Genomic DNA, 13,607 nt, shown 5'->3' with positions numbered 1-13,607 from the left:
TGAACATGAAGAATGCAACAAAAGAAGAATTAACATTTTAATACATTTAAATGTTTCTTTCTTTCAGGGTAGGGCTATTTCTTTGCATGTGGTTGACCCGGGTTCGATTCCTCCTCCCATCTTGGAGAGCCTGGCAAGCTACTGAGAGTATCCTGCCTGGCAAGCTACCCGTGGCGTATTCAATATGTCAAAAACAATAACAAGTCTCACAATGGAGACATTAATGGTCCCAACTCCAGCAAATCTATGAACAACGAGAAGACAGAGAGTGCTTATTTATTGTAATATATTTCGAAATAAAGATTTTCTTTAGATATTTTTTGTCTACATGCTTAATTAAAAATAAACTGGAGAACTGAAAACTGTATAAAATCATTTTTAGTAAAAATGTTTGTGTTGAAATATCTCATCATCTTAGCCATGGTTATAGGAAAAATCTAAAGTCCTGAACCAAATTTACAATGTAGATCCTCATTTATAAAAATACACTTAAAGACCACAATACTAGTATTTTTGGAATGTCATGAAATGATTTTGTTAATTAAGGATGTTGATTTTTAAAAATGAAACAAAATCTCTATTAAACAGCTACCACTTACATAAACATTCAACATAGCTATACGTTGTAATTTTTTCAAAAGGTTTTAACCTTTCATCAAATTAATCTTTTGTATAAAATACTAAAACCTTTATTTATAGTTGCTTAAAGTATCCTTACAATTCTATGGTGGTGAGCATACATAGGAAGAATTAGCTTTGAATGGGTTAGAAAACTTTCTCAAGGTCAAAATTCAGAATTGGCAGGATTTAGTATTAAATCTGAGTGTCTAATTTTAAAGTCTCTGCTCTAGAAAAAAATTAAAGGGGCGGGAATTAACAACAGCAACAAAACCAGTTCTATAAATCCAAGGTCTGCTTTTCTAGATTTAACCTGGAGAATTTTCGTTAGATTATACGTGTGTGGAGAGGCTAAGATTTAGCATTTGAAACAAGTTCCAATTGCTGATATGAGGATTTGAAAACTACTGCTGTGTAATTCTTGTAAAAATCGCAATTTGTTGTATTATTATGCAAAATGATTGATTTACTATTGAATCAAAGTCAAGACAATTTATATAAGAATATAAGGATGCAACACTTTTAAGGAAAATACTCATAAAAATATATTGTCTAATGTACTAACCTACATTTTTTAAAAAATTGCATGTTTTTCTATGTAATTATGTTAAGACATTGTTGAGCAAGGTCAATGATATATATGGCATTAACTGCCATAGAAAATAGAATCTAGATTCCCCTGGGTCAGTCTATAATTTTCAGATAAATGATAGGCCTAGTTTCAAATTCCTTATAACCTCATGCTCACATCATGCCATCATTGATTGGCCTAAGTACATTTATTCCTTTGTAATTATATAAATTATTCCTAACCAAGCAATGAATGGTAAGTGGCAATTCATACTAATTTCTTGCTAGCTGACTACTGAAAGCAGTGGCCTTTTGATTTAGTTAATAGACTCAGATAAATCTTTCCACATGCTATTTCCTTAAGAAATTAATTAGCATCTATATCCTTGAAGATCTCTAAAGTAAATGCCTCATAGATAAAGGTGGAAAGTGGGGATCCTGCATTTGACTTGAATTTTCTTATTCAAGTGAAAATGAGGTGATGGAACAGCAGAAGTCAGGTAGATGCAATTTATAATCAGTAATTGGATAGGTATAGTTACCGTAGTAATTATTTATAAGAATATACTGCAGTAATTCATTTATAAGAATCTATATTTTATTCAGTTTATTATAGGATCATCATAAATTAAATGACTACATACCCTCTTAAAATTAATATCTGGTGCTTATAAGCACCATTATGCCTGATGAAAAGAACTTGAGATAGTTCACCACAATAGAAATTCAGTATTCAACCCTACATATTCAGTATACATTGAACTCTTAAAATAATAATCAATAATAAATAGGTGGTTTCACTATTGGAAACAGAATACTGTAATGATTCTGTATCTTTGAATCTTCCCACAAGTTATATTCAATGAAATATGTAGTAATTAATTTGGATAAATAAACCTTAAAAATTGTCATCTTTCATGTAATCATCAATCTTGCATTGATAGTAAATCTAAATTTATGGAAATCTTTGAAATGTTCATCTACCACTTGGTTCAACTTCTAAATGGAGCTTAAAGAAATTTAGGCAAGGGATGGAATCTTGGTTTTAACAGATTTCATATCATTCTAATAATACTATGATTGCATTTTTATTCTTGGACTAACATCCAAATGTATTCTGTGAATAGAAATATCTATGACAGGGAGAATTACTATTTGGCTTTCTAACCTCTGCATGGAATTTTATAATAGGTTGGAAAAATGAAAACAACTGGAACTCCTAGATTTCTTCAATAGGTGAACCAATAGCAAGTCTTTTCTTTGGGATAAAGTGAAAGAGATTATCACTGGAAAGACTTGAGAGAAGAGGTGTAATGCCTGCTGCCCCTGCAAATATCATCTCACTTGTTAACTAGGATAGAAACCAATGTTTTCATGGCAAATGATAGGTTACTCTGAACATAATGAGATGCTGAGTTTTATTGCGTCTATGATTTCAAGTTTCCATCGTTGACAGTTAGACTTCTATCTCTGTCACTGGTGTAAATAATGCATTTGATATGGAGGGGGAAAAATGTCATCTCGTATCCCACATCCAATCAATAAAAATACAGAAAAAACATGAATTTATTATTGATGTTTTTAGATACCTTGATCATTGCATGTAATGGGTACTAGAGATGATCCATTGTACTGACCCTTCCCTTCCCTTCCCTTCCCTTCCCTTCCCTTCCCTTCCCTTCCCTTCCCTTCCCTTCCCTTCCCTTTTCCTTTTCCTTTCCCTTTTATTTCTCTTTTCCGTATTATTTGTTTTGTTTTGGATCCACACCTGGTGATACTCAAGGTTATTCCTATCTCCGTGTTCAAGAGTTACTTCTATCAGGGTTCTGGGGACCATATGGGACACCAGGGATCAAACCCAAGTTGTCTGGATGCAAAGCAAGTGTCCTACTCAGTATATACTCTCTCCAGTCCCCATTAATGAGATTGTTTTATGTTGGATATACAACAGATAAGTGCTAGGATTCCTTGAATATCTACTGCAACAAAAAGCAATTTTAAGGCAATCTTCAATAATTTCTTGGAAACTTAGATAAGTCTTAGTCAACTATTCATGTTTTCTTATTATATGCACCTTAAGTGAAAACATTTGGGGGTGGGGGAGAGAAGAAATACTCTATAGAACCTCTGGGAACCTCAAAATTGAAGCACCGTGTAGACTTTGGGGTTTGAAAATTTAAAATTCCTCTCTATCCCTGTTACTAATATCTATTTTTGTATTAGTGAACCACTGTGAGGTACAGTTACAGACATACAACTTTTCATGCTTGTGTTTCAGTCATACATACAATGCTCAAGTACCCATCCTTCCACCAGTGCCCATTCTCCACCACCGATGATCACAGTATCTCGCACACCCCCTCACCCAATACCCCCTACCCCACCCCACCTCTTTGTCAGGGCATTCCCTTTTGTTTTCTCTCTCCTTTTATGTGTTGTGTTTCACAATAAAGGTATTGAGTGACCATTGTGTTTGATCCATAGTCCACTTTCAGCGTGCATCTCCCATCCCCAGCAGGTCCTCAAACCACATTTTACCTGTTGTTCCCTTCTCTATCTGAGCAGCCTTCTCCTCCTGCATGTCAGGCAAGCTTCCAAGCTATGGAGCCAAACTCTTGGTATTTATCTCTACTATTCTTGGGTGCTAGTTTCCCATTCTGTTACTTTATATTCCACAGATTAGTGCAATCTTTCTATGTCTGTCTTTTGTTTTTTGTCTGTCTCTTTTTTTTACTTATTTCACTTAGCATAATATTTTCCATGTTGATCCACTTATATGTAAAGGTCATGATTCATCTTTTCTAAGAGCTGCATAGTATTCCATTGTGTAAATGTACCAAAGTTTCTTTAAACAGTTACCTGTTCTCAGGCACTCGTTTTTTTCCCAGATTTTGTCTACTGTAAACAGTGCTGCAATGAATACTCGAGTGCAGATGTGATTTCGACTATACTTTTTTGCCTCTCCGGGATATATTCCCAGGCGTGGTATTGCTGGTTCAAATGGGAACTCAATTTCTAATTTTTTGAGAAGCATCCATATTGTTTTCCTAAAGGGCTGATCCAGTTGGCATTCCAACCAGAAGTTTAGGAGAGTTCCATTCTCCCCACATCCACGCCAATACCGGTTGCTTTTGTTCTTTGGATGTTTGCCAGTCTCTGTGGTATGAGGTGGTATCTCATAGTTGTTTTAATCTGCATTTCTCTAATGATTAGTGATGAAGAGCATTTTTTCATGTGCCTTTTTGCAAAAGCAATTCTTGGGAAAAAGATTATGGGAGGCATCACCCTCCCCAACTTCAAACTCTACTACATTTAAAACAGCATGGTACTGGGAAAAAGGCAGAGCCACAGACCAATGGAGCAGGGTGGAATATCCCTGCACACAACTCCAAATGTATGAACATCTAATCTTTGATAAGGGAGCAACAAATGTGAAGTGAAGCAAGGAAAGCCCCATTAACAAATTTAACAAATGGTGCTGGCATAACTGGACAGCCACATGCAAAAAAAAAAAAAAAAAAACGGGTTTATACCTCGACCTAACACCATGAACAAAAATCAGATCAAAATGGATTAAAGACCTCAACATCAGACCAGAATCCATAAGGTGCATTTAAGACAATGTCAGCAAACCCTCCACAATGTTGAAGCTAATGGTATCTTCAAAGATGACATGCCACCGACCAACCAAGTGGAAACAGAGACAAACAAATGGGACTATATTAAACTGTTACTAATATCTAATAAAAAGCATCTGGCTTATTGCTGGTTCTTAATAAATACAAAGAACTGACCTTGGGCTGCCAAGTGAGTATGCAAAATCTACTGCCATTGTGAATTTGCTTTACACATCTCTTTACAGAATTAAATTATGTGTAATGGCATTCCATTAAACAATTGATATCACAGGCAAATAAATGAAACTGGCATAAAAGGTACAAGGTGTTGGTAATTCTAAAGAGAGGGGCAAGAAGAGGGTTCTCAAGTTACCTACAGTTGTTCTCAGAGCTTACTCCTGACTTTGTGCTCTGTGATCCCTTCTGGTGGGCACCAGGGGATCTGTAATGTCAGGGATCCAACCAGAGTCAACTGTATGAAAGGCAAGTGCCTTATACACTGTACTGTCTCTCCAACCTCGAGGTGTTCTATTAGCTAGACTCATGGCTCATGAACAGTCAGTGGAGGAAGAAAATGATGAATATTTGCCATTGAGATGTCTTGACTAGAACTGATGGCTACTACTTCACTGCATCACACATAGTTGACTCTAAATAAGGGAAGGTTGACAATAATTTAAATGTTTAGAATCCCAGGATTTCTCAGCTGCTTTTGCGCCCATGCGTTATCTCATACTAATTTTTGGTTTTTTGCTCTTTTGTTGAATCACTGTGAAATAGATCCTTACAGACATCTTATACTATTCATAAAAAACAAAACAAAATAAATTATCTAGCATCTGCCTTTTGGGCAGGCCTGAGTAGTGGTGGGAAAATTTGAAACTATGGTGATGGGAAGGTGTATTGGTAATGGGCTTGGTGTTGAAATATTGGATGTAATCAACTATTGTGACCAAGTTATGAAAATAAAATTTTTAAATTTAAAAAATTAAATAAATAAGGGAAGGTTGATGAAATAGTACAAGGATTAAGGTGCTGCTTAGCACAATAGTACACCCTGGTTTTATCCCCAACACAGCATATAGTCCCCTGAGTCTTACTAAAAGTAATCCCTGAGCACAGAGCTATGAGTAAGCCCTGAATACTGCCAGATATGGCACTAAACCAAAAATAAAATATTGATTAAATAAAAAATAGTAATATAAAATTATCCAAATGAGAAAAATTTTAGATGATACAATTAGTTAAGTTGTTTTGCATGGATGGAAAACAGAAAAAGAATGGACACTGGGTGAAAAGTTCTTGGAGTGCTTACATGTGACACAAGTTCTTATAAAGAGCACTAAGTGGGAAGATACTCAAGGTATCTATGAGATGCGATATACAATTATAGCATTACTTTTAAAAAATAGGAGTAAAATAAAAAGATTTCCACTAAGATTATATTAACATTGAAGAACTTAAATTACTTAGCCATTCTATCTAGCAAATAATCAAGTGACAAGCTTTCAGAAAATGTTGAAAGAAGCAATTTATTTTAGATAATGTGCAAGATAATATGAAAGAGAACCCCAAGTCCAAATACATAGTGTCTATTTCCTGTAAAAAAAATATGACAGTATCCTCTGAGTACAGAAAAAATTGCAGTGAAATCATACATAATGACAACATTTAGAATAATTTTACATTAGCCATGCTAGGTTTATTTTTCAATAAAAATATGGCTTTTCATGAAATGGAAATGCTACTAGTGAATTTATTGATTAGAAAACATAAGAAAATTCTCTTTTGTATTTTTATTACTGAAAATCGCATTTTATAGACCAAAATACAATATCTCCTGGAGGAAAAAAATTATATAATAATTTGAGATTTAGAACAAGAATAAATAAATTTTAAACTAATAATAAAGGTTTATAGTTCACTCTTCTCTGATATTTTATAAGAATTAGCATTAACTCTTGCATTTAAAAAGATAATTTTTATTGCATTTCTGTTTCAAATGCATATATTTGCCTATTTATTTTGAATTATCACTCACTCTTGCATTTAAAACATCTAATTTCATTGCATTTGTGTTTCAAATGCACATATTTTGCCTATGTATTTGACAATGCCATTGTATGCACAATTTTAACTCAATGAAGAGTGAAAAATTATTATCAGTATTTACTTTTCAATTCTTATTTATTGACATTACTTTTATTTGAATGAATTAAGATATACATCAAACAGATATATTTGGCATCATAGAATAGGAAGGAGCAGAGTAAATGTGATTATGCACTTTAATCTTATTTTGCACTTAATTAGGACAGCTTCATTCAGGCACAATGCTCTGACATTAATCTTGTTTTCTGAGTATAGATGAAATATTAGCTTCATAAATTTTTTGTATCCTATCATCTTTAATTCAAACAAGATTTCTTACCCCTTGCAGCCTTAGCTTTAGCTTTTTCCCAGCAGCATGATTAACATCAGTCATTATTTGTCTCTATAAAGGCATTTGGGAACATAGGATCCTTTTCCTTTGGCATAAAGCTATATTTGAAAATTTCCATCTATTTTCTTAGCCAGAAAGTTTCCCATAAAGCATTTTATATCATAGACTGCAATGTGTTATCTATATATAAACATGGACATTGAGAAATTGTTTTAATATTTATCAACAGAGATGCATATGAACAGATATGTATAATAATGTAAATTTGGACTTATGGAAATTATTTTTATTGATATTTTAAGTTATCTAGATATTTCTTTATTTGGCCACTCAAGATCTCTCAAAACTGCTGCCAAGCCTTAACTATAGAACATTTACAGCATTTGTTCACATTCTATTTATCAGAATAAAAAGTTAATAGTTGGATTATGGGATGATAAGATTTCTTTTTACATTCAATCACGTAAAAATATTTATCCTACATGCATATGCCTTTGTTTTTATCTGTATGTTAAATATTGTCTCTCTCCAATTTAGAACAAGATGGCATACATGTAATTTCTAAACATGTTTTCTAAATAAAAATACTGACTCTTTATAATAAATGTTAAGCACTTCTGCTAAATGTCAAGTTTGATCCCTAGCATAGTATATGGTCCCCCAAGCACTGCCATGAGTGATCCCTGAGTACTGAATCAGAAGTAAGCACTGATTATCACTGGCTGTTAATTAGGATGCATAGTTTGCCAATTTACTTAGTTTAAGTATTTTGTGTTTCATCAATAAAGATGACAGGCTTTTAAAATGCTATTAGGTGAATAGAGAGATAGTACAGTGGGTAAAATGCTTGCATTACACATGGCTGACGTGAATTAGATCTTCAGCATTCCATATAGACTCTGAGCACTGCCAATAGTGATTCTGAGTGCAGAGCCGGAAGTGACTCCCTAGCACTTCCAGGTGTGGCCCAAAATACAAAAAAGAAAAGAAATGAGAGGACAAGAAAAAAGCTATTAGATGTTCTAGAAATTATGTAAAATTGTTGCTTTTAAAAACTGATTCTCCAAAACTTGGTTGTTCAGTACATGAATATTTTTCTTTACTCTAAAACTATTTTCCCTATTTTAACATAATTTTAGTAATAATTTTTATGTGAAGAACTGAACTTTCATTTTTATCTGGTATTTTTACTGTTTTGCCTATAGACTCCAAAACATCTGGTTCCAGCCAGTTAGTTCTGTGCATACCTGACGTAACTTTAGGTTTGTTGAATACATAAAGATTAGACAAGCTGGTTGTATGTTGAAATAACCTCTGACTAATTTATAACAACCTAAGATATATTTTGAAGATATATCACGTTTAATATAATGTGTACACTTAAAGTTTAGGCTTTTGCTAGGTAGAAAACCTTATTTTTTCTAATTAAAAGTAATTGATAGTTAAAAGTTTAAGCCAAAAATTATAAAAAGAATTAGAGAACTGAGAGGATCCAGATAGTGGAGAAGGTAAGGAACTTGATTGAATGTAGTTAACCCTGGTTCAATCTCTAGCACCTCTGCATACTGCCAAGGATCACGCCTGAACATAAAAACAGGAATAACCCCTGGTCACAAAACCAAAAAACCGTGGTCTCAAAACCAAAAAAAAAAAAAAAAAAGGAAAAAGAAAGGATACCACAGAAATATTACCAAAATTAAATTTACATTTTTTAACAACTTTTTTACAAGCTCTCAGCATGGTGGGTTCCAATATGTAAAATAGCCACATAATCACATTTATGATGTGTACACTTTCTGATTTTCAAATTGGGAAGTATAATATTTTTGGGGGAGTTTTATTTTATTCTGCTTTTTATAGGTACATACATATATAACAATACATATATAACAAATACACAAATAGAATATTATATACATAAAAATATAAAAATTAAGAGACATAGGCTATAACATTAACAGGTGATGATTTTTTTTCCTGAAATTCAAAATCTTTAGGATCGTGAGATAATGTGAATAAGTGTGTAAATTAAAACTTTTTGTAGATAACTATAGACAGGTAGTGACTATAGATACACCAAAACAATTTTGAGCCATAATAATAGTGGGATAAAACAGTGGTCTGAAGCACCACTTTACATAAAGGATGACTGATTTTAATCCCTGGCATTGCATTTAGTTTCCCAAGAATCAAATGAGAACCTTAAGCACTGATGACTGGTTCCCAAACAACAAAAAACAAAGACATTAATAAAATACTTCTAAGTGCCTTTTAATGTTTATAATGTGTAATATTTACGATGGGTTTTAGTGGCATAATTATAGATCAAAAGAGCAATAAAATACATTTTATGCCATTTTAAAGCTAACTTCATTTCTGAGGATATCACTGGTTGCCACTTAAAGGAAACTTAAGTTCTGAGGTAAACAAATGGGACTATCTTAAACTAAGAAGCTTCTGCACCTCAAAAGAAACAGTGACCAAAATACAATGACAGTATACATAATGGGAAAGTATATTCACCCAATACCCATCTGATCAGGGGTTGTTATCAAGGATATACTAGGCACTGGTTGAACTGTACAAGAAGAAAACATCCAACTCCATCAAAAAATGGGGATGGAAATGAACAGACATTTTCTCAAAGAAGAAATCCGAACGGCTAAATGACACATGAGAAAATGCTCTACGTCACTAATCATCAAAAAAATGCAGATTAAAACAACAATGAGATATCATTTCACACCACAGAGACTTGCCCACATCCAAAAGAACAAAAGCAACTGGTGTTGGTGTGCAAGTGGGGAGAAATGGACTCTCCTTCACTGCTAGTGGGAATACCAACTGGTTCATCCATTTTGGAAAACAATATGGACGATTCTCAAAAAAATTTGAAATTGAGCTCCCATTTGACCCAGCAATACCACTCCTGGGAATATATCCAAGAGCGGCAAAAAGGAATAGTAGAAATGACATCTGCATTTGTATGTTCATTGCAGCACTGTTTACAATAGGAAAACAGATGACTGGTTAAAGAAATTTTGGTTCATCTACACAATGGAAAACTATGCAGCTGTTAGAAAAGATGAAGTCATGAAATTTTCATATAAGTGGATCAACATGGAAAATATCATGTTAAGTGAAATGAGTCAGAAAGAGAGAGAGAGACAGACATAGAAAGACCGCACTCATATGTGGAATGTAAAATAACAGAGTGGAAGACTAACACCCAAGAGTGGTAGAGATAAGGACCAAAAGGTCTGCTCCACAACTTGAAAACTGGCCTCATATGCTGGGGGAAAAGGCAGCTCAGACAGAGAAGAGAACACCAAGTAGAAGATGTTGGTAGGACCCATTCAAGTTGGAAGATTTGAGCTGAAAATTAACTATAAACAGAACATGAAGGCCACTCAGTACCTCTGTTTCAGGCTACAACACCCAAAAGGAGAGAGAACAAAAGGGAATTCCCTTCTGCAGAGGCAGGGTGGGGTAGTGGGGGATGAGGTGGGGGTGGTGAGAGGGATACTGGGATCATTGGAGAATGGGCACTGGTGGAGGGATGGGTAAATGATCACTGTATGAGTGAAATGCAAACACAAAAGTTCATAAGTTTGTAACTGTACACCAAAGTGATTCTCTGATAAAATTTTTTAAAAAATAAGTAAAGGAAACAAGTTCTATGATATGTTTGTAAATTTAAATAGCATTAAAAGTAGATTGACTTGGAACACAATATAGACATTCCTTCAAAAACTAGAAATTGATCTTCCATATGACTCCACAATACCACTTCTGGGAATTAAAAAGAAAGGGTCAAAAAATCACAGTAGAAATGACACCTGCACCTGTATGTTAATTGCAACACTATTTAGAATAGCCAGAATCTGGAAACAACCCTAATGCCTAAGATGCCCAAGAACAGACAACCGGTTAAAGAAACTTTGGTACATTTATACAATGGATTACTACGGAGCTGTTAGGCAAGATGAAGTTATAAAATTTGCTTTAAGTGGATGATCATGGAGAGTATCATGCTAAGTGAAGTGAGTCAGAAAGAGAGGGACAAACATAAAATGACTGCACTCATTTGTGAAATATAAAATAACATAATATGATATTGACACCCAACAACAGTAGAGTCAGGGCCAGGAATATTGCTCCATGGTTGGCAGCTAGCCTCATGAGCTAGGAGAGAAGGCAGTTGGAATAGAGAAGGGGTCATTAAGTCAATTATGGTTGGAGGGAAGTTTGGAATGAGGGATTCTGATGAAAAACAGTAGACAAAGGCCCAAATGTGATAACCTTTCAGTATCTGTATTGCAAACCATAATGCCCAAAATTAGAGAGAGAGTATAGGGGTAATTGTCTGCCATAGAAGCAGGGGGGGAGGGGTGAAACAGGGGTGGGGGCTGGGGGAGGCCTCGATACTGGGGACATCGGTGGTGGAAAATGTGCACTGGTGAAGGGTTGGGTGTTTGATAACACCCATGACTGAAACTCAAACATGAAAGCTTTGTAACTATCTCACAGTGATTCAATAAAAAAGGTAAATTGGTAAACTATGCTATGTACATTACATTATATTTTACACAAATGACTAAAAAATACTACACAAATGATTATGAAATATAAAAATTTGTCCAAGGTATTTTATTGAATAAGCTAAAATAATAAGAAATTTATATGTTAGAATAGCTCTGAGAATTTGTTGTTAAATTATAATTTCTTAAACAGAATTTGAGATGAAGATTAAATGATGTTAATGAAAGTTTTAAGTGCTTAAGCATTTGTTCACACACACCATAGGGAAATTAACCCCTTGAGTTCATTTCACACAGTAAAAGAGAAAAAAAAATTACATAGTAAAAATAGTAACAATTTTATATCCTTGCTGGTTAAAAGAGACTTTACAATGTTTAATTCAGTTTTATTAGTTTTACTGCAAGTGTTTCATATAACTACAGTTCAGAACTAGTATATTGCATTCATAGTTGATCTTAGATTTATATAGCAGCTTCAAAGCAATAAATGCCATTATTACCTCAGCAAATCTTGTTTACATTTAATTAGATTGCAAAATAATCTTATCTGGTCTTTTGTAAAGTGTTCCTGCAGTGTATTTGTTTTTAATTGAGGTGATTAATTTTGTAATCATTAGTGTTCACTTTTCTGGATTCATTCTTTTTGGAATGTATTACCTGGATCATTTCAGTCCTATAATGATGCTAAATTAATGTATTTGTCAAAAGTTTGTTTTAATTTTACTCAACAGACTCTGCCCTGGAGTTTATTGTAAATTGATATCTGATATAGAAGGAGAAAAGAGTGTTTTTTGAACCAATTGCCAGTTTTAATTTGTATGTGAAGAACACTCAAGATTTTTACTTCATAAAATATGCCATTCACTTATATTTGTTGAGGCCTATTGCATTATTCATTTATAAATGACCTGAATTATTGTTCTTCTTATATCTCCATCCTAAATACAGAATTTTTAAAAAGAATTACACATTTCATTGAGGTTTACTAACACAAGCTCTTAAATTTCTTAAGAAAAGTATTTATCATACTGGATGCAGGGTGTGCAAATAAGTGCTTCCAGGATAAAACATGTTTACAATTGAGACTGAAAGTGCATGAAAGTATCTCTGAAGAGTAAACGAAAGAGTGAGCACTTTTTGATACCAGATATAGCCCTCTAATTCCAAATAAATATAGTTTAAAAAAATAAATGCACAATTATGATTCCCATGTCTTTCTCAAATGAAACTTATTTTAAAATGTTAAATAACATATCTAAGAAAGAAGGATTGTTCATAGGAGTATACATTTAATAAATTGACTGGTCCTATAATCATAAATTTATGTTGTAAATCCCCTTTCCATATAAGTTTCTAGAGCTTTATTACAGTAATTATGAAATATTAAGTTACTTGAACATACACTATGATTACGTATAGTAACATATCCAGCATTCTTCACAGAATGCCATTTAAGTGAGAAATAAGATGACCAGATAAAACAACACTATATGGTATAAAGGCATTTGGAAATGCTGAGCACATGAAATGCTACAAAAACCCTTACTAAAATATTTATCAGAATCTTAATAATAAAATTTAATTATTTAAACCCCATAAATAAGATATAATATTTTCCTTACATATTTAACCACAGAACTGTGAGATATAAAGTATAATGAGAGGTGAAGAGATAGTTTAGTGGCACTTACTTGAATGCCACAGATTCCAATTGGCTCTAGAATCACATGTGATTTTCCAGTCTTACCACGGGTGATCCCTGAGCAGAGAGCCAAGCATAAGCACCGAACACAGCCCTTGGTGTGTCCCACAACACAG

Source organism: Sorex araneus, chromosome 3 (genome assembly GCF_027595985.1).
Source record: "Sorex araneus isolate mSorAra2 chromosome 3, mSorAra2.pri, whole genome shotgun sequence".
Classification (NCBI taxonomy): domain Eukaryota; kingdom Metazoa; phylum Chordata; class Mammalia; order Eulipotyphla; family Soricidae; genus Sorex; species Sorex araneus.
Note: the sequence above shows the minus strand (reverse complement) of the source record.